The sequence below is a fragment of the Pyrus communis genome, chromosome 6, assembly GCF_041283825.1.
Source record: "Pyrus communis isolate YQ-2024b chromosome 6, ASM4128382v1, whole genome shotgun sequence".
Lineage (NCBI taxonomy): Eukaryota > Viridiplantae > Streptophyta > Magnoliopsida > Rosales > Rosaceae > Pyrus > Pyrus communis.
This window is the reverse complement of record NC_142570.1, coordinates 14,065,079-14,086,618: the sequence shown is the minus strand read 5'-3', so window position 1 is coordinate 14,086,618 and position 21,540 is coordinate 14,065,079. Positions and strand designations below refer to the sequence as shown.

The following is a 21,540-nucleotide window of genomic DNA, read 5'->3' as shown; positions in this document are numbered from 1 at the left end:
GTGTTTTGTACGCCGTACGATATGCCCACAGTGCATCATCTAAACGTAAGCTCCAATCCCTCCTTGTTGGTCCAACGGTCTTCTCCAAAATTTGTTTGATTTCTCGGTTAGACACCTCGGCTTGGCCATTTGTTTGAGGATGGTAAGGTGTGGAGACCTTATGGTTGACATGGTACTTTCTTAGCAACGCCTCAATGGTCCGATTGCAAAAGTGAGACCCTCCATCACTTATGATTACTCTCGGCATTCCAAACCTAGCAAGAATGTTAGTTTTCACGAAATCTGCAACCACCTTAGAATCGTTAATACGGGTGGCTTTTGCTTCCACCCATTTAGAAACATAATCAACAGCTAGCAAGATATAAGTGAAACCATAAGATGGAGGGAAAGGGCCCATGAAATCAATGCCCCAAACATCAAAAATTTCAACATTAAAGACAGGGGTTTGCGGCATTTGGTCCTTGGTACCTATGTTACCCATTCGTTGGCAACGATCACAAGACATACAAAAGGTTCTAGCATCCCTAAATATAGTCGGCAAATAAAAACCACACTCTAGAACCTTGAGGGCAGTGCGTTGTGTGCCAAAATGACCACCACATGCATATGTGTGACAAAAGCTTAGAATTGAGTGAAATTCAGAATCATGCACACATCTACGTACAATTTGATCTGAGCAATACTTCCACAAATAAGGGTCATCCCAAACATAGAAACGTGCATCATTTTTAAGCTTATCACGTTGGTGTTTGTTTAGTTCATTTGGAAATTGTTTAGCCACCAAGTAATTCACTAAATCTGCATACCATGGTTCAGCATACCATGGTTCACTTACCTCAATGGATAGCAGCTGCTCATCGGGAAAAGTTTCAGGGATAGGTACGGCATGTTCATGCTCCTCGTGGATCATTCGGCTTAAATGGTCAGCCACTACATTCTCGCTTCCTTTCTTATCCCGGATTTCAATATCAAATTCTTGAAGAAGAAGAATCCAACGGATAAGCCTCGGCTTTGCTTCCTTTTTCGTGAGCAAGTACCTCAAAGCTGCATGATCAGAATAAACGATTACTTTAGTACCAATTAAATATGAACGGAATTTATCTAAAGCAAAAACCACAGCTAGAAGTTCTTTTTCCGTCGTGGAGTAGTTCAATTGGGCATCATTGAGAGTCCGAGAGGCATATTATATGACATGCGGCCGCTTGTCTCTTCTTTGTCCTAGAACAGCTCCTAATGCATAGTCGGATGCATCGCACATGAGCTCGAACGGAAGGCTCCAATCTGGAGGTACAATAATGGGGGCCGAGACTAGCTTCTCCTTGAGTTGGTTAAATGCCGAATTACACTCTTCATCAAACTTGAATGGCACATCTTTTTGAAGCAATCGGCAAAGAGGGTTGGACATCTTGGAGAAGTCCTTGATAAAACGCCTATAGAACCCTGCATGGCCAAGAAACGAACGTACCTCTCTAACCGAAGTAGGAGAGGGTAAGTGACGTACAAGGTCTATTTTCGATTTATCTACTTCAATTCCTTTTTCTGAAACAATATGTCCTAAAACTATACCTTGTTTCACCATAAAGTGACATTTCTCCCAATTCAAGACAAGGTTAGTTTCAACACATCGTTTCAAAATTAAGATCAGATTATCCAAGCAATTATCAAATGAACTCCCAAATACACTGAAATCATCCATGAAAACCTCAATGATCTTTTCAACAAAATCGGAAAATATACTTACCATACACCTTTGGAAAGTGGCCGGTGCGTTGCATAAGCCAAATGGCATGCGACGATAAGCAAATGTTCCAAAGGGACATGTGAATGTGGTCTTCTCTTGATCATCCGGGGCTATCACAATTTGGTTATATCCAGAGTATCCATCAAGAAAACAGTAAAAAGCATGACCGGCTAACCTTTCGAGCATCTGGTCGATGAATGGCAAAGGAAAGTGATCTTTCCTAGTCATGGCATTTAGCTTCCGGTAATCGATACATACTCGCCATCCAGTCTGAATGCGTGATGTGATAATTACTTGACACTCAAATTAAACCCTCGTTTGACAATTGTAGTAGAATGGATAAGTGAGGGATCGTTCTAGACCGGGGATTAGGAGGGCTTGCTAAAACCTTCTAAATTGACTTAAAAACATAAAAACACAATATAAAACACTATTTAATGCTCGAAGAAAGCAAAACTAAAAATAAGAAAGATTAAGACTAAGACTTCAACGAAATAAGGGGGGGGGGAATTGGATTTGGACGAATTCAAACTAAAATGAATACTTGGAAACAAAACAAATTGTAAATATGGATTTGACGGAAATGAATGGATGGGAAGCTAGCTAAGGGTTCTTTCTCTACACATGATATTTATGCATATGAATCAATTTCCAGTTATTCCTTCATTGAATTATGAACGACAATGCCCCAAATTAACCGTGACATCACTAGTTAACCCTTAGATTTTCCTTATATTATTGGATTGGATGGCATCATTCGACAACCCAAAACATTCTCAAAAGTTCCCTACATGTCATCATAATAGAGATACAATCGAAGATCATTAAGAATAATGAAAACCATAAGCATTGACAAAGCATTTGTAACTATGACATCATGTTACTCATGCTAAGAATTAAACTTAACGCGATCGTGACAAGCGACCTTCACTACTTTCAAGTATAAGTTAGTAACGATTATGTGAAACCTTCTTAAACTTTAGCCACATATTCATGCATGCTAATTAAGTGTCGACCCTCAATCAACAAACACAAATAAGTTAATCATCAAATAGTTAAGCCAATTGCATTCACGAATCAAGAGTTCATAACCGGAATTCATCAATTCATATCACATAAGTAAACATGGTATTGAAATCACCCCTAGCCAAAAAGGGTTTAGTTCCTCATAACTTTGAAATCAAAGAAACACCTAAACATTCCAACAACTCAAACTTGAATTGTATGAACGTTTAGGCACTCTTCTCTTCCATTACAAAACAAAGAGAATTGAATTTAAACATTGAAATCAAAGAAACACGTAAACATTCCAACAACTCAAACGTGAATTGTATGAACGTTTAGGCCTTCTTCTCTTCGTCTTCGTTGTAGCACAAGGACTAAGGGATGTTGTTGGTGTGTTGAATGGATTGGGGGATTATGGAAATGGAAGAAATGGAGGAGAAAGGGAAGGGAATGGTGCAGAAAATGGAGAGACTCACGGCTAGGGAGAAGATGGAAGTGTTTGTGGTGTGTTGTGTATGAAAAATGAGATGTCCATGAATGAATGAATGCAAGGGTATTTATAGGAGTAGTGGAGGGAACATATGGCTATGTCATTTGTAGGTGAAGTAGGTGGATGTTGTAGGTGAAGTAGGTGGATGTTGTAGGTGAAGTGGATGTTGTAGGTGAAGTAGGTGGATGTTGTAGGTGAAGTAGGTGGATGTTGTAGGTGAAGTGGATGGATGTTGTAGGTGAAGTGGATGTTGTAGGTGAAGTAGGTGGATGTTGTAGGTGAAGTAGGTGGATGATATGTTAAGTGATAAGTGATAAGTGATATGATATGTGGTTATGATATGATAAGTGGTTAAGTGGTGATGATAAGTGATAAGTGCATGTGGGTTAACTAACGAAGGAAATGCATGTGCAATGACAATGTGTTAGAATGGATGTGTGTTATGCATGGCATGATTGGGATTAGGAAAGGTTTAAATGTCCTAAAACTAAAGAGAACAAGGTTCCAACACTTTGGCTCCAATTAGGTCTTCAATTTCGTCCAACACTTTGGCTTCAAGCATAAGCTATCCGTCCTTAGCCCAAAAGTGCTCCAAAAGTCTCCAAAATGCATCTTTTTGCTCCTTTAGCCCTTTCGACCTACAAACACACGAAAATAGCTTAAAGTACTAAAATAACTAAAGAAACATAACGTAAATGCACGAGAACAAGCCATTTAAGTCGCATGAAAATGCTCCTATCAAATACCCCCACACTTATCTTTGCTAGTCCTCGAGCAAAACAAAACAAAAGAAACCAGAAACAAAACAAAACGAACAAGTAAAACACAACCTAAACCTTCCAACAAACGTCTCAGGGATTTCCAAAGCATATGACAAGTTAAAAATCATTATTCCCACAGATTTTAGCCATTTTTACACTTAAGTACATTCTTACTCATAGTCACCACATACTAGTTCACAATTAAGCATTTAAAACCATGTTTTGAATGTAGTAACATGCCTTAGAGAATTCCCTCAATTCCTTACTAGAATGCACTATATTTTCACATAGATTTTCTGACTACACACCCTACACTAGTTATATGTGAGAAGATTGATGTAAACATGTAGACGAACACTCACATATGTTATAACAAGGAAAGCATTTTCTGAATTTACGATAACGACATGAATATGATCTCATGAATGGAATGCTACTACTTAGAATGAGAACCAGTGATTCCATAAGCTCATATCAATTCCAAACTCCACATTATTAAACACATAACGATCAAGATAGAAGTCAAAGGGGTGTAACGGGGCTAAAGGTGTTTGGCTAAAGAAGGTATATGGAAAACAAAGGTTCTCAAAGAAATAGCGAGCAAAGCATTTGAATTAACGTAGAAATCACTTTTGAATGAAAACTCAACTTTTGATCAAGGGGGAACAAGTTCTTTTTCCTTTCTTTCTTTTCTTTTCTGTTTTTCTTTTACATATATTTTTCACAATTTTTTTTTTTTTTTTTTTTTTTTTTTTTTTCAAAACATACATAAACGCTTAAGAACAAAACATTCTCTCCCCCACACTCATTTTCTTTCATAATGTACTCAAAAGGAATTCATTTAAGTCATGCTCACTATCTTTTAAGAACAATGGTACGGATGGTCCTAATCTAGGCTAGGTAAGGGTTGATGTGGTTAGCAAAGAAAATAGGTTAAGCGAGGCTCAACGGGGTTAAGACTTACAATATATACGAAATATGGGAAGTAAGGCTATTTGGCTATGGTGGCAACTACACAACTTCATCTTGATATATGTTATGCAATCAATATCATGCTTTGAATGAAACGGATATAAGTTCTAGCATTTAGTTCTATCATGATACAATTCCATTCTAAGTAGCAACCAAGCAAGGAATAATGAGATCATGCAACAACTTTAGAAAACAAAGAATCACAGAAAATAACTCTCCAAAGAAAGTAATGGCTCGAGTCTCACAGGGTTGTAGCGTTTGTTTGAGTTCCTTCCTTCAAGCATGTTACAAAAACGAATTTTTCTTTTATGATTGCATGTGAAGTCATACATTATAACCATAACCAAACATATACCAAGAGTAAATCAAACTTTCATCCATGTTTATAATTCTCTTTAACAGTCATGCAATTACAAACCAAATCCTCATCATTGTGTTGGAAGGTACCCTAAGACACAAACACACAAAAACGACTCAAAACACTCTTTTTAGGTTTTTCAAAACATGTTTTTCAAATTTTTATGTGATTTTCGGATTTATAAAAACAAAACATACTAAAACACTCTAAAACATCTTAAAAACACCTTAAAACAGTAAGGAACAACCTTTAAAGTTATGGGCGATAAAATCCCACGAATTTGCATTAACAACATTAGTTACCCCCACACTTAAATCAAACATTGTCCTCAATGTTTTTAAGCTTAAAATCATACAAAGCATAAGTAAACACACAAAAAGCATTTAAACATACTAAACATGGCAGAATGTAAATAACAAAGAGAAAAGTTTAGAGACGCAAATCTGGTTGTGGAATGTAAATTCCATCTTCTCCTTATTGATTTCATTGAGGCTTGATGTTGTTGATTCCACAGGGGCTCCTCCCATCGTTGATTTTCCTTTGTGCTACTCTTGAACTGGGCAGCAGGATTCTTTTGGTCTCCCCCGAAGGTCTGAGCTTACTCCTTTGGTCTGTTTCTTTGTTCAATCTTTCCAATTCGTATTGAAAAGGGTTGGAGGATAACTCAGCCTATGTTTGTCTCCACATGCTTCAATGTATCATTTTCACTTGCCTTACTCGCTCCTCTTTGCAGAAGTGGTCCCTTCTCTGGAAGTGTATCAACCGTTGAAGATGACTACTCGAGAGCAACGCTAGGTAAGCAATCAGGAATAGATTCCAGGCAGTTGGCTCCAGAACGGAAGACTGACTCCAAGTGCCGGCTGATTGCTTCTTTTACTTTGCCATGCGAGTAAGAACAAGGACAAAGAAAAAGACAGGGAAAGAGCATGATATGAGATACTTTTGCTTTTGACCTTGATGATATGAGATACCTTTGCTTTTGAAGAAGCGGTGAATGAATCAGCACATGTATTTGTTGTGCTGCTTCCTCCTGGGTCATATGTACTCCAGGCATTTGGTATCATCTTTGGGGAAGAAGAAAGAATTGAGTATTTCGAAAGGCTTTGCTGGGAGTGCGCCCTCAGAGGTGAGAGAGAGTTGGGCATTTTCTTCAGGTTTGCCCTGCCATAAAAGACGAAGGTCGACATATATAGAGATAATATCAAGTGGTGGTACTTTTTACCTTTGTCGACAAACGTTTTGATCCCGCAAATCCGGCTTTTTGAAATAATGGCGCCTCTTCGATCTCTGAACACGCCTCTTCGATTTCTGAGCAGGCGCCCCTTCGATTTCAGAACGACGCCCCTTCGCTTTCTGAACGACACGTGGTAGTGCAGATGCGGCTCCTTTTGACAAAGCTGCACGCGTCTTCTGAAAAGCTGAGAAAGCGTCGCCGAACTTTGCGCTTGTCGGCTAAAGATGTGTAGTTGCAATGATGGCCTCCACGTGTTGTCTGAAAAGAAGAACTCTTTTGACAAAGTTGAACACGTCTTCTGAAAAGCTGAGAAAGCGTCGCCTAAATTACGCCGGAAATTCCGGCTTTTTGAATCGGTGGACGCGTCGCCTTGGCTTCTTATTGAGGTATCGATCACCACAACAAACACACTCTGAAGATTTCCCATTCTTGAAAATTGACTCCGGCCAATTTTAACTTCATCCTCCCCTTCTCTTTGAACACTTTTGAAAATGGCAAACTCATCGAACCTTAGCTTGGAATTGAGCCTTAGCAGTGATACGGGCGCGCCGCGTCAAGGTAACGTATGGCGCCCTTCTTTCTTTTCTTCTAACGGTCCTCTCACAGGTGAAGACTCCGTGATGCAGGACGCCACAACAGCTACAATAGTAGCTAGGAACCTCCTCACTCCAAAAGATAGTAGGCTGCTGTCAGGACGGTCCGATGAGTTGGCCGTTCAAGAATCCCTCGCACTTAGTGTTCAGTGTGCGAGCTCTGTGTCCAATATGGGCCAACGCCTGCTTGCCCGCTCCCGTCAGGTGGAATCATTGATGGCAGAGGTGGAAAGTCTCAAGCAGGAGATCAAACTGCTTAAGTACGAGAATAGAAGTTTGCACGTGCTTGCCAACAACTATTCGACGGGTATGAAGAGGAAGCTTGATGAGCTACAAGAATCCAATGGTCGGATGCAAAGTGACCGTCAAAGGCTTGCGGCTTACTTCCAGAGGCACATTTTTCCGGGCTCATCCAGCGTTTGGCCAAGTATTGAGGCCTCTTCTTTGATGCCTCCCGCTCCGATACCTTCCTCCCCGATGCCTTCCGCTCCGATGCCTTCCGCTCCGATGCCTTCCGCTCCTAGAGTTTTGCCCAGTAGTGGGGCTTCAAGTAAACGCCCTTTGTGAAGGCTCCATCTTTCTTTGTTTAGCAGTGCCTATCAATAAACCAATCATTTTCTCAATGTTACAATCATAGACTCCCACAATTAATAAACAAACAAAAAATAACAACTAAACAACCTAACAAGGCAGAAACGAAATATCAACAAAGAGAAGAGTTTTTAGGAATCTGGAATTTGAGTGCTTTCTAAGTCTTCCTTTGTTGAATGCATGGGTTGCCTCCCAAGTAGCGCTAAGACACAAACAAAAATGACTCAAATGACTCTAAAAACACATATTTTTGGGTTTTTCAAAAGAATTTTTTTTTTTTTTTTTTTTTTTTTTTAATTTTTATCAAATTTTCGGAGTTTTATACCAAGACACTATAAAACATACCAAGACACTATAAAAACGCTTTAAACAGCAAGAAACAACATTCTAAGTGATAGGTGAATAAATCCCACGAAATTCATGCAAATACGAATTGTTTACCCCCCCCACACTTAAATCAAACTTTGTCCTCAATGTTTTAAACAGAAAGTCACAACAGAGCAAGCAAATAAACAAATACGAGAAAGAAAGCAAAGTAAAGGCAGTAAAGAAAAAGAAAGGAATAAAAATAAGTCTCTTAAAGGGGTTTCCAAGTTCTTCTCTATTCGGATGCATGGGTTGCCTCCCAAGTAGCGCTTTCTTTTACGTCTTTCAGCCGGACGAGTACCCTCTTTTAATCTTCATTTGAGCCCACGGAATGGAAAGGAATGTCTTCCACCACTTGCCCCACACCATGCTCATAATATGGCTTCAACCGATGCCCGTTCACCTTGAATTCTACGCCATTCCTTAAGCTTTTTATGTGGACTGCACCATAAGGTAAAACGTTAGTAACAACAAACGGGCCAATCCATTTAGAACGCAACTTACCAGGAAACAAACGTAGGCGAGAGTTGAAAAGTAACACTTTCTGCCCAACTGTGAAGGTCTTGGTTCGAATCATTTTATCATGGAATGCTTTGGTCTTGGCTTTGTACATCCGGGCATTCTCATAGGCTTCATTCCGAATCTCCTCAAGTTCATTCAATTGGAGCTTCCTATGAACTCCCGCTGCATCTTTGTCCATGTTGAAAGTCTTCACGGCCCAATGTGCCTTGTGCTCTAACTCTACGGGCAAATGACATGGCTTACCATAGACGAGCCGAAAAGGTGACATCCCAATGGGTGTTTTGTACGCCGTACGATATGCCCACAGTGCATCATCTAAACGTAAGCTCCAATCCCTCCTTGTTGGTCCAACGGTCTTCTCCAAAATTTGTTTGATTTCTCGGTTAGACACCTCGGCTTGGCCATTTGTTTGAGGATGGTAAGGTGTGGAGACCTTATGGTTGACATGGTACTTTCTTAGCAACGCCTCAATGGTCCGATTGCAAAAATGAGACCCTCCATCACTTATGATTACTCTCGGCATTCCAAACCTAGCAAAAATGTTAGTTTTCACGAAATCTGCAACCACCTTAGAATCGTTAGTACGGGTGGCTTTTGCTTCCACCCATTTAGAAACATAATCAACGGCTAGCAAGATATAAGTGAAACCATAAGATGGAGGGAAAGGGCCCATGAAATCAATGCCCCAAACATCAAAAATTTCAACATTAAAGACAGGGGTTTGCGGCATTTGGTCCTTGGTACCTATGTTACCCATTCGTTGGCAACGATCACAAGACATACAAAAGGTTCTAGCATCCCTAAATATAGTCGGCCAATAAAAACCACACTCTAGAACCTTGAGGGCAGTGCGTTGTGTGCCAAAATGACCACCACATGCATATGTGTGACAAAAGCTTAGAATTGAGTGAAATTCAGAATCATGCACACATCTACGTACAATTTGATCTGGGCAATACTTCCACAAATAAGGGTCATCCCAAACATAGAAACGTGCATCATTTTTAAGCTTATCACGTTGGTGCTTGTTTAGTTCATTTGGAAATTGTTTAGCCACCAAGTAATTCACTAAATCTGCATACCATGGTTCACTTACCTCAATGGATAGCAGCTGCTCATCGGGAAAAGTTTCAGGGATAGGTACGGCATGTTCATGCTCCTCGTGGATCATTCGGCTTAAATGGTCAGCCACTACATTCTCGCTTCCTTTCTTATCCCGGATTTCAATATCAAATTCTTGAAGAAGAAGAATCCAACGGATAAGCCTCGGCTTTGCTTCCTTTTTCGTGAGCAAGTACCTCAAAGCTGCATGATCAGAATAAACGATTACTTTAGTACCAATTAAATATGAACGGAATTTATCTAAAGCAAAAACCACAGCTAGAAGTTCTTTTTCCGTCGTGGAGTAGTTCAATTGGGCATCATTGAGAGTCCGAGAGGCATAGTATATGACATGCGGCCGCTTGTCTCTTCTTTGTCCTAGAACAGCTCCTAATGCATAGTCGGATGCATCGCACATGAGCTCGAACGGAAGGCTCCAATCTGGAGGTACAATAATGGGGGTCGAGACTAGCTTCTCCTTGAGTTGGTTAAATGCCGAATTACACTCTTCATCAAACTTGAATGGCACATCTTTTTGAAGCAATCGGCAAAGAGGGTTGGACATCTTGGAGAAGTCCTTGATAAAACGCCTATAGAACCCTGCATGGCCAAGAAACGAACGTACCTCTCTAACCGAAGTAGGAGAGGGTAAGTGACGTACAAGGTCTATTTTCGATTTATCTACTTCAATTCCTTTTTCTGAAACAATATGTCCTAAAACTATACCTTGTTTCACCATAAAGTGACATTTCTCCCAATTCAAGACAAGGTTAGTTTCAACACATCGTTTCAAAATTAAGATCAGATTATCCAAGCAATTATCAAATGAACTCCCAAATACACTGAAATCATCCATGAAAACCTCAATGATCTTTTCAACAAAATCGGAAAATATACTTACCATACACCTTTGGAAAGTGGCCGGTGCGTTGCATAAGCCAAATGGCATGCGACGATAAGCAAATGTTCCAAAGGGACATGTGAATGTGGTCTTCTCTTGATCATCCGGGGCTATCACAATTTGGTTATATCCAGAGTATCCATCAAGAAAACAGTAAAAAGCATGACCGGCTAACCTTTCGAGCATCTGGTCGATGAATGGCAAAGGAAAGTGATCTTTCCTAGTCATGGCATTTAGCTTCCGGTAATCGATACATACTCGCCATCCAGTCTGAATGCGTGTAGGCACGAGCTCATTCTCATCATTCTTGATAACAGTTACTCCGGACTTCTTGGGAACGACTTGAACTGGAGAGACCCAACGGCTATCGGAGATAGGGTAGATCACTCCGCAATCCAAAAGCTTGATTATTTCCTTCTTCACCACTTCCATCATCGGAGGGTTGAGACGGCGTTGAGCCTCTCGGGATGGCTTAGTCCCCTCCTCAAGAAGTATACGGTGCATGCATGTGGTAGGGCTTATTCCTTTAATGTCGGCCAAAGTCCACCCTATGGCCGTTTTGTGCTCTCGCAGCACCCTCACAAGCTTCTCCTCCTCCATTACCATGAGACTTGATGAAATGATGACGGGCAATGTTTCGCCTTCTCCCAAAAACACATACTTCAAATGGTCCGGCAACGGCTTAAGTTCAAGCGATGGTGCCTGAACAACAGAAGGTAGCATCTTAGTGGAAACTGAATTTGAAAGTGAGAGTGGAACCTTACCATATTGTTGTGGCAATGACTCAAGGGCTGCCACAACCTCAATTATTTCTTCACTAGAACCCATTGCAAAGAATTCCTCCTCCTTGCCGTGGCCTTGCATTGGCCCAAATCCTTCATTTTTGCGCTCTATGGCCTTAGTGATGGTTGTTTCCAGGGCGTCCTCGTTCAATTCTTCAAGGTATACCTGCGCCAAAGAATCGATAACATCAATGGAAAAACAAGAATGGTCATCAACGGGATATCTCATAGTTTCAGAAATATTAAAATCAATCACTTCCCCATCGAATTCCATTGTCAAGGTGCCTTTGTATACATCAATCTTCGTTCGGGCCGTCTTCATGAATGGCCTACCAAGGAGAATCGGCAAAGATGTAGAATGGGCTGAATCCTCCATGTCTAGGATGTAGAAATCAGCCGGAAAAATTAAATGGTTCACCTGCACAAGCACATCTTCCAAAACTCCTTTTGGATACGCGTTAGAACGATCGGCCAATTGTATAATTACACCATCTTGTTTTAATTCACCCAAATTCATAGATGCATAAATAGAATAAGGCATGACATTTATGGATGCACCTAAATCAAGCATGGCATGTTCAAAACGATTATGTCCAATCACACAAGGAATCGTGAAACTACCGGGGTCTTTGCACTTGGTAGGCAGTTTACGTTGCAAAACAGCGGACACATTCTCGCTTACCTTCACTACCTCTTTGTTTGCCCTTCTTCTCTTTGTATTGCATAGGTCCTTGAGGAATTTAGCATACTTTGGAACCTGTTTGATTGCATCGAGAAGCGGTATGTTCACTTGCACCTTCCGGAACGTTTCAAGAATGTCCTTCTCGCTTTCTTCCTTTTTTTCTTGCATGAACCTGCGAGGAAAAGGTACATTGGGCAGATTAGGACGTGAAGTACATGAATTTGAACTTAAATTACCTGATTTGGCCGAGTTAGGGTGATCTGCCTCAGGTTGTGTCGTCTCTTCATCTACTTTCTGGGTAGATTTGGGATTGTTTGGCTCGGTCCCAACTTCTTTTCCACCCCTTAGGGTGATGGCCTTGGCGGATTCGAATCCTCCCTTTGGATTGACTGTGGTTGAGCTAGGAAGCTTTCCTTGCTCTCTAATCTGTCCAAGGAACTCAGAAATCTGCCCTATTTGTTTCTTCATATCCATCATCTCCTTTTCGTTATTTTCTATCCGGTTGTTTTGATTTTGCAACCCCTGCGAAATAGAGGTTAGTAATTGCATAGCTTGATTACTTTCCAAAGACGTACCTGAATGAGATGATGCCGAAGGTTGTTGGGATTGTTGGGGTGCATACGGCTTGGAATAAAAACCAGGGGGGTTTGGCCTAAATCCTCCTTGTTGGGCAGCTTGTTGTGGCTCCCTCCATTTGAAGTTTGGATGGTCCCTCCATCCTGGATTATATGTGTTAGAATATGGATCGTTCCTTGGTTGGTTTTGATTCCCATAGCCCATGGCATTGGCAGATTCCCACCCACCATTCTCGATTAGTTGAGGGCACTTGTCGGATGGATGCCCTTGAATTGAGCACACGCCACAAACTTGGTGTTCTTGTGCTTTTGGACCAATCACAACCTGAGAAACAAGAGAAGTAAGATTAGCAAGTTGTGATTGAATTTCAGAAATAGCACTCACCTCATTTACACTTTGTTGCCGTGGTGCTTCCCTTTGGCCCACTCCTTCATATTGTTGGGCGTTGAGCGCTCGGTTGGCTATGAGATTCTTGGCATCCCTTGGTGTTTTGTCCACCAATGCTCCTCCCGCTGATGCATCAAGCATTTGACGTTCGATAGGAAGGAAGCCCTCATAGAAATATTGAAGGAGAAGTTCCTCCTTCATTTGATGTTGAGGACATGAAGCTACAAGGCCCTTGAAACGCTCATAATAAGCCGGGAATGTCTCACCATGATTCTGTTGAATACCACTAATTTTCTTCCGTAGGAGAATCACTCTCGAAGTAGGGAAGAATTTCTCCAAGAAAGCACACTTCATACTCTCCCACGAAGTCACAGTTCCCGGGGCTAGTTCGTAGAGCCAATCTTTGGCCTTGTCCATAAGTGAAAATGGAAAGGCCTTCATCTTCAATATACTCCCATCCACATTGACGGGGGTCATGCTCGAACAAACCACCTCGAACTCCTTCAAGTGTTTGTTGGGGTCTTCCATAGACAAGCCATGGAACTTCGGAATATGGTGTAACAAACTGGATTTGAGTTCAAATTCATCGGTCTTGCCTTGGGCAGCCGCGGGGTATTGAATGCAAAGAGGGTCTGCATTGGCCAAACCCGAGGCCGAAAGCTCTTTGATGGTTCTATTATCTGCTGCCATGGCTCGTTCTTCTTCAAAAATCTGATCCGTGGGCTTTTCTTCTACACCTACCGCGTCTTCTTCAAGCCCAGGTTGTGGTGGAGGTTGTGGTGGCTCTTGTTGACTCCTCGTTCTCCTCAAAGTGCGTTCAAAATCACCGTCAAAGTCGGAGATGTTCTCTATAATAGGCCGAGAGCTACGAGTCATACACAGTACCTAAAAAAAACAAGGAAACAAACAAACTAAGAATCTGACATAAGAATGCACGAAAAACAAAAAAATTATAAAAATAAAGACAAGGGATTAGCAAAGTTGCTAATCCCCGGCAACGGCGCCAAAATTTGATGTGATAATTACTTGACACTCAAATTAAACCCTCGTTTGACAATTGTAGTAGAATGGATAAGTGAGGGATCGTTCTAGACCGGGGATTAGGAGGGCTTGCTAAAACCTTCTAAATTGACTTAAAAACATAAAAACACAATATAAAACACTATTTAATGCTCGAAGAAAGCAAAACTAAAAATAAGAAAGATTAAGACTAAGACTTCAACGAAATAAGGGGGGGGGGGGAATTGGATTTGGACGAATTCAAAACTAAAATGAATACTTGGAAACAAAACAAATTGTAAATATGGATTTGACGGAAATGAATGGATGGGAAGCTAGCTAAGGGTTCTTTCTCTACACATGATATTTATGCATATGAATCAATTTCCAGTTATTCCTTCATTGAATTATGAACGACAATGCCCCAAATTAACCGTGACATCACTAGTTAACCCTTAGATTTTCCTTATATTATTGGATTGGATGGCATCATTCGACAACCCAAAACATTCTCAAAAGTTCCCTACATGTCATCATAATAGAGATACAATCGAAGATCATTAAGAATAATGAAAACCATAAGCATTGACAAAGCATTTGTAACTATGACATCATGTTACTCATGCTAAGAATTAAACTTAACGCGATCGTGACAAGCGACCTTCACTACTTTCAAGTATAAGTTAGTAACGATTATGTGAAACCTTCTTAAACTTTAGCCACATATTCATGCATGCTAATTAAGTGTCGACCCTCAATCAACAAACACAAATAAGTTAATCATCAAATAGTTAAGCCAATTGCATTCACGAATCAAGAGTTCATAACCGGAATTCATCAATTCATATCACATAAATAAACATGGTATTGAAATCACCCCTAGCCAAAAAGGGTTTAGTTCCTCATAACTTTGAAATCAAAGAAACACCTAAACATTCCAACAACTCAAACTTGAATTGTATGAACGTTTAGGCACTCTTCTCTTTGATAGGAGCATTTTCATGCGACTTAAATGGCTTGTTCTCGTGCATTTACGTTATGTTTCTTTAGTTATTTTAGTACTTTAAGCTATTTTCGTGTGTTTGTAGGTCGAAAGGGCTAAAGGAGCAAAAAGATGCATTTTGGAGACTTTTGGAGCACTTTTGGGCTAAGGACGGATAGCTTATGCTTGAAGCCAAAGTGTTGGACGAAATTGAAGACCTAATTGGAGCCAAAGTGTTGGAACCTTGTTCTCTTTAGTTTTAGGACATTTAAACCTTTCCTAATCCCAATCATGCCATGCATAACACACATCCATTCTAACACATTGTCATTACACATGCATTTCCTTCATTAGTTAACCCACATGCACTTATCACTTATCATCACCACATATCATATCACTTAATCACTTATCACTTATCATCACCACTTAACCACTTATCATATCATAACCACATATCATATCACTTATCACTTATCACTTAACATATCATCCACCTACTTCACCTACAACATCCACTTCACCTACAACATCCACCTACTTCACCTACAAATGACATAGCCATATGTTCCCTCCACTACTCCTATAAATACCCTTGCATTCATTCATTCATGGACATCTCATTTTCATACACAACACATTACAAACATATTCTCCCTTCCCTAGCCGTGAGCTTCCCATCTCTCCCCTTATAATCCAAACACCATTTTTCCATTCCACACTTCCATCCCCCAAACCAATTATCCCTAGACCTTATGCTATTGTGCCGCAACAAAGAAGGAGAAAGAAGAGAGGAGAAGCCTTGGACGTTTTGGCTATTCAAGCTTGGATTGTTGGAGCGTTTCTAGGTGTATTCAATCTTTGTTTTCAATGTTTAATTTATATTCTCTTTGTTTTGTTGTAAACATGAGGAGCTAAACTTGTTTTAGCTAGGGGAGACTTTGAAACCATGATTATATTTGCAATATGAATTGATTAATTCCAGTTGTGATTTCATAAATTGTGAATGCAATTTACTTAACCGTTTGATGGATAACTTATTCTTGTTTGTTGATTAAGGGTGCACACTTAGTTTGCATGCATGAATTTGGGGCTAGAATATAAGGGAGTTTCACATAATCGTTACAAACTTATATTCACAAGTAGTTAAGGTTGTTTTCACAATCATGTTAAGTAAATTCCTAGCATGAGTATCATGATGTCATAGTTACAAGTGCTTTGTCAATACTTATGATTTTCATAGAACGTAATGATCTTTGATTGTATCTCTATTATGATGTCATGTAGGGGACTTTTGAAGAATGCTTTGGGTTGTCGTATGATGTCATCCAATCCAATAACTTAAGGAAAATCTGAGGGTTAATTAGTGATGTCACGGTTAATCTAGGGTGTTGAGGTTCATGGTTTATCGAAAAGCAACTGGAAATCAATTTGTATGCAAGTGTGTCATGTGTGGAGAAGGACCCTCTAGCTAGCTAATCACCCATCCATATCCCCAAATTCGTCCAAAGTTTACTTAAGTCTTTTAGTTACTTGTTTTTCTTTTAAATTCGTCAAAAACCTAATCCCCTTTATTTAGTTGTGTCAAATCTGTCCTAATTGTGAGTTTGAGTGTTTTTGAGTCAAAACCAATTCTATTTTCGTCCAAGTCAAGTCCTAGAGTCTAAATTGAGTCTTTTTTTATTGTTTTGAGTTGTTTTGAGTCTTTTAAGTTTGTTTTGAGTCATACAAGTTTAGTTAAGAGTCTTTTGATTTTGTTTACGTGTTTTGAAGTATATTTTTACATCTTTGAGTCAGTTTTCATTAGATTAGCAATCCCTCCTAATCCCCGGCCAAGAACGATCCCTACTTGCACCTATACTACAATTTGACAAAAAGAGGGTTTAATTTGTGCGCGTATAAATCTCGCATCAAATTTTGGCGCCGTTGCCGGGGATTAGCAACTTTGCTAATCCCTTGGTTCTTTTTTTTTTTTTTTTTTGGTTTAGTTGTTTTCGTTTTAGTTTCTAACTTAGTGTTGTTTTCTTTGTTTGTTGTTACTTTTGATATTTGATTTAGTTCTCTTTCTTTGATTTTAGGTACTAGAGAAGTAAGATATGGATTTTGCTAGCATTCAAGCTCAATTGGCAAATCTTACTTCTAAATTGTTGCCATATGCCGAAAGGACCACAATGCAGAGTGTCCCTACATTTGGTGCTTCATATAGGCAAGGATTTCAAGCCAATCAATGTCCACAAAGAGATGGGAGGGATCATTCAAACTCTATATGGTGGGAAGATCAACAAGTTCAACGTGAAGCATATTGGCAACCATATGAGGAGTTCTATTCAAGACCTATGCAGCCACCACAACTTCATATGCAATATGCTCAATTAAATTCAAATTCGCCAATAGATTATATTCAAATTCTTAATGAAATAAATTCTTTGGCGCAGGGGTCACAAAATCAAGCCAAGGAGGCTCAACAAGAAGCATATTGGCAACCATATGAGGACTTCAATACAACACCTATGCAGCCACCACAACCTCCCCCACAACAATTCCAATCAAGTTCAAGTATGTCCATGGATAATGATAAAAATTTTCAATTACTAACCTCTTTGACGCAGGACGAACAAAATCAAGACAAGAAGTTGGGTAAATTGGACGAGCAATTTGGGCAGATTATGGAGTTCATGAAACAAATTCAAGAGCAAAGTGAACTTTCCAACTCAACTATTGAAAACTCGAAGGAAGATTTTGAAATCCATAATGCTATCACTTTGGGAAGTGCTATGGAGGTTGGAGCTGACCTAAAAATGTCCAAACATAGCCTAGAAGTGGATGAACAGCTGTTAATTGAGGAGGAGAAAGAAGACATGCACACGGCAAGGGTAGAACAACCCTTGCCGCAGCCCCCTAAGCCCTCTAAACCACCCACCACCAGTAAGGACGTCCCAATTCCATGTTATTCTGATGTTATTCCACCCAATGTCCCTTTTCCTAGCAGGTTTTTGATTCCCAACCAAGAAGAGAGTAAAAAGGACATCGTGGAAGCCTTCCCAAAGGAGCAAAATGCTATTCAAATTCTTGGTGCAACACAGCAAGTTTTAGATGGTGTTGAATTCTTCAAAGGACTTTGTACACCAAGAAGAATGATTCAAGAAAAGGTAGTGGCTGGAAAAGATGTAGAAGGCATCAAAGAGGACATATTTGAAACCACAATTCCCAAGGAAGTTGGATTTTATGACACAGGACAAGTCATAACTTTCGAAGGGGTGTTTATTCTGGAGTTCATTTTGGAGCACACAGGTAAGCCGCCTCCCCGAATTTCAATTTTCTTTTATACTAACATGTGGTTAATGATTCAGGCACCCAATCTGGAATTTAAACTATTATCGGATCATTTCAAGTATCACCGCCCATTCAAAGATAAATTCCATGCCGTTTGATTTTATTTATGTGTAAAAAAAAAAAAAAAAAAAAAAAAAAAAAAAAAAAAAAAGATACTAAACATGGAGAAAGGTGGAGCTTCACAAAGGTTGTTTACGTGAAGCCCCACTACGAGGCGCAGAAGCGGGAGGCATAGAAGCGGGAGGCATCGGAGCGGAAGCCATCGGAGCGGGAGGCATCGGAGCTAGAGCATTCCAGGCCTCAATACTTGGCCAAGCGCTGGATGACCCAGGAAAAAGGTGCCTCTGGAGATAAGACGCAAGCCTTTGACGGTCATTGTGAATTCGACCCTCAGATTCTTGCAGCTCATCAAGCTTCCTCTTCATGCCCGTCGAATAGTTGTTGGCAAGTACGTGCAAACTTCTATTCTCATGCTTAAGCAGTTTGATCTCCTGCTTGAGACTTTCCACCTCTGCCATCAATGATTCCACCTGACGGGAGCGGGCAAGCAGGCGTTGGCCCATGTTGGACACAGAACTCGCACACTGAACACTAAGTGCGAGGGACTCTTGAACGGCCAACTCATCGGACCGTCCTGACAGCAGCCTACTATCTTTTGGTGTGAGGAGGTTCCTAGCTACTATTGTAGCTGTTGTGGCGTCCTGCATCACAGAGTCTTCACCTGAAAGAGGACCGTTAGAAGATAAGAAAGAAGGGCGCCATACGTTACCTTGACGCGGCGCGCCCGTATCACTGCTAAGGCTCAATTCCAAGCTAAGGTTCGATGAGTTTGCCATTTTTCAAAAGTGTTCAAAGAGAAGAGATGGAGTTAAATTTCAAAGGGCCGGAGTCAATTTTCAAGAATGGGAAATCTTCAGAGTGTGTTTGTTGTGGTGATCGATAGCTCAATAAAAAAGCCAAGGCGACGCGTCCACCAATTCAAAAAGCCAGAATTTCCGGCGTAATTTAGGCGACGCTTTCTCGGCTTTTCAGAAGGCGCGTTCAACTTTGTCAAAAGATTTCTTCTTTTCAGACAACACGTGGAGGCCATCATCGCAACTACACATCTTTAGCCGACAAGCGCAAAGTTCGGCGACGCTTTCTCAGCTTTTCAGAAGACGCGTGCAGCTTTGTCAAAAGGAGCCGCATCTGCACTACCACGTGTCGTTCAGAAAGCGAAGGGGCGTCGTTCAGAAATCGAAGGGGCGCCTGCTCAGAAATCGAAGAGGCGTGTTCAGAGATCGAAGAGGCGCCATTATTTCAAAAAGCCGGATTTGCGGGATCAAAACGTTTGTCGACAAAGGTAAAAAGTACCACCACTTGATATTATCTCTATATATGTCGACCTTCGTCTTTTATGGCAGGGCAAACCTGAAGAAAATGCCCAACTCTCCCTCACCTCTGAGGGCGCACTCCCAGCAAAGCCTTTCGAAATACTCAATTCTTTCTTCTTCCCCAAAGATGATACCAGATGCCTGGAGTACATATGACCCAGGAGGAAGCAGCACAACAAATACATGTGCTGATTCATTCACCGCTTCTTCAAAAGCAAAGGTATCTCATATCATCAAGGTCAAAAGCAAAAGTATCTCATATCATGCTCTTTCCCTGTCTTTTTCTTTGTCCTTGTTCTTACTCGCATGGCAAAGTAAAAGAAGCAATCAGCCGGCACTTGGAGTCAGTCTTCCGATCTGGAGCCAACTGCCTGGAATCTATTCCTGATTGCTTACCTAGCGTTGCTCTCGAGTAGTCATCTTCAACGGTTGATACACTTCCGGAGAAGGGACCACTTCTGCAAAGGGGAGCGAGTAAGGCAAGTGAAAATGATACATTGAAGCATGTGGAGACAAACATAGGCTGAGTTATCCTCCAACCCTTTTCAATACGAATTGGAAAGATTGAACAAAGAAACAGACCAAAGGAGTAAGCTCAGACCTTCGGGGGAGACCAAAAGAATCCTGCTGCCCAGTTCAAGAGTAGCACAAAGGAAAATCAACGATGGGAGGAGCCCCTGTGGAATCAACAACATCAAGCCTCAATGAAATCAACAAGGAGAAGATGGAATTTACATTCCACAACCAGATTTGCGTCTCTAAACTCTTCTCTTTGTTATTTACATTCTGCCATGTTTAGTATGTTTAAATGCTTTTTGTGTGTTTACTTATGCTTTGTATGATTTTAAGCTTAAAACATTGAGGACAATGTTTGATTTAAGTGTAGGGGTAACTAATGTTGTTAATGCAAATTCGTGAGATTTTATCGCCCATAACTTTAAAGGTTGTTCCTTACTGTTTTAAGGTGTTTTTAAGATGTTTTAGAGTGTTTTAGTATGTTTTGTTTTTATAAATCCGAAAATCACATAAAAATTTGAAAAACATGTTTTGAAAAACCTAAAAAGAGTGTTTTGAGTCGTTTTTGTGTGTTTGTGTCTTAGGGTACCTTCCAACACAATGATGAGGATTTGGTTTGTAATTGCATGACTGTTAAAGAGAATTATAAACATGGATGAAAGTTTGATTTACTCTTGGTATATGTTTGGTTATGGTTATAATGTATGACTTCACATGCAATCATAAAAGAAAAATTCGTTTTTGTAACATGCTTGAAGGAAGGAACTCAAACAAACGCTACAACCCTGTGAGACTCGAGCCATTACTTTCTTTGGAGAGTTATTTTCTGTGATTCTTTGTTTTCTAAAGTTGTTGCATGATCTCATTATTCCTTGCTTGGTTGCTACTTAGAATGCAATTGTATCATGATAGAACTAAATGCTAGAACTTATATCCGTTTCATTCAAAGCATGATATTGATTGCATAACATATATCAAGATGAAGTTGTGTAGTTGCCACCATAGCCAAATAGCCTTACTTCCCATATTTCGTATATATTGTAAGTCTTAACCCCGTTGAGCCTCGTTTAACCTATTTTCTTTGCTAACCACATCAACCCTTACCTAGCCTAGATTAGGACCATCCGTACCCTTGTTCTTAAAAGATAGTGAGCATGACTTAAATGAATTCCTTTTGAGTACATTATGAAAGAAAATGAGTGTGGGGGAGAGAATGTTTTGTTCTTAAGCGTTTATGTATGTTTTGAGAAAAAAAAAAAAAAAAAAAAAAAAAAA

General features: G+C 40.2%; 1 long non-coding RNA gene and 1 pseudogene across 2 annotated transcripts in view; both read right to left on the bottom strand.

Moving 5' to 3' along the window:
* Positions 1-2,885: 2,885 nt before the first annotated feature.
* Positions 2,886-7,807, bottom strand: LOC148696331 (uncharacterized). The gene is made up of 2 exons (XR_015963626.1): positions 3,042-7,807; positions 2,886-2,933 (listed from the first exon to the last, which is right to left on the bottom strand). It is a non-coding gene; the product is annotated as an uncharacterized LOC148696331 (long non-coding RNA).
* Positions 7,808-8,193: 386 nt separating this feature from the next.
* LOC148696330 (uncharacterized) overlaps positions 8,194-21,540 on the bottom strand; it is a 35,283-nt pseudogene continuing 21,936 nt past the window's right edge. The window contains exons 2-4 of the transcript XR_015963278.1: positions 11,584-13,947; positions 10,890-11,478; positions 8,194-10,427 (exon numbers count right to left, since the gene is read on the bottom strand). The product of XR_015963278.1 is annotated as an uncharacterized LOC148696330 (transcript). The remainder of the gene's footprint in view (positions 10,428-10,889; positions 11,479-11,583; positions 13,948-21,540) is intronic.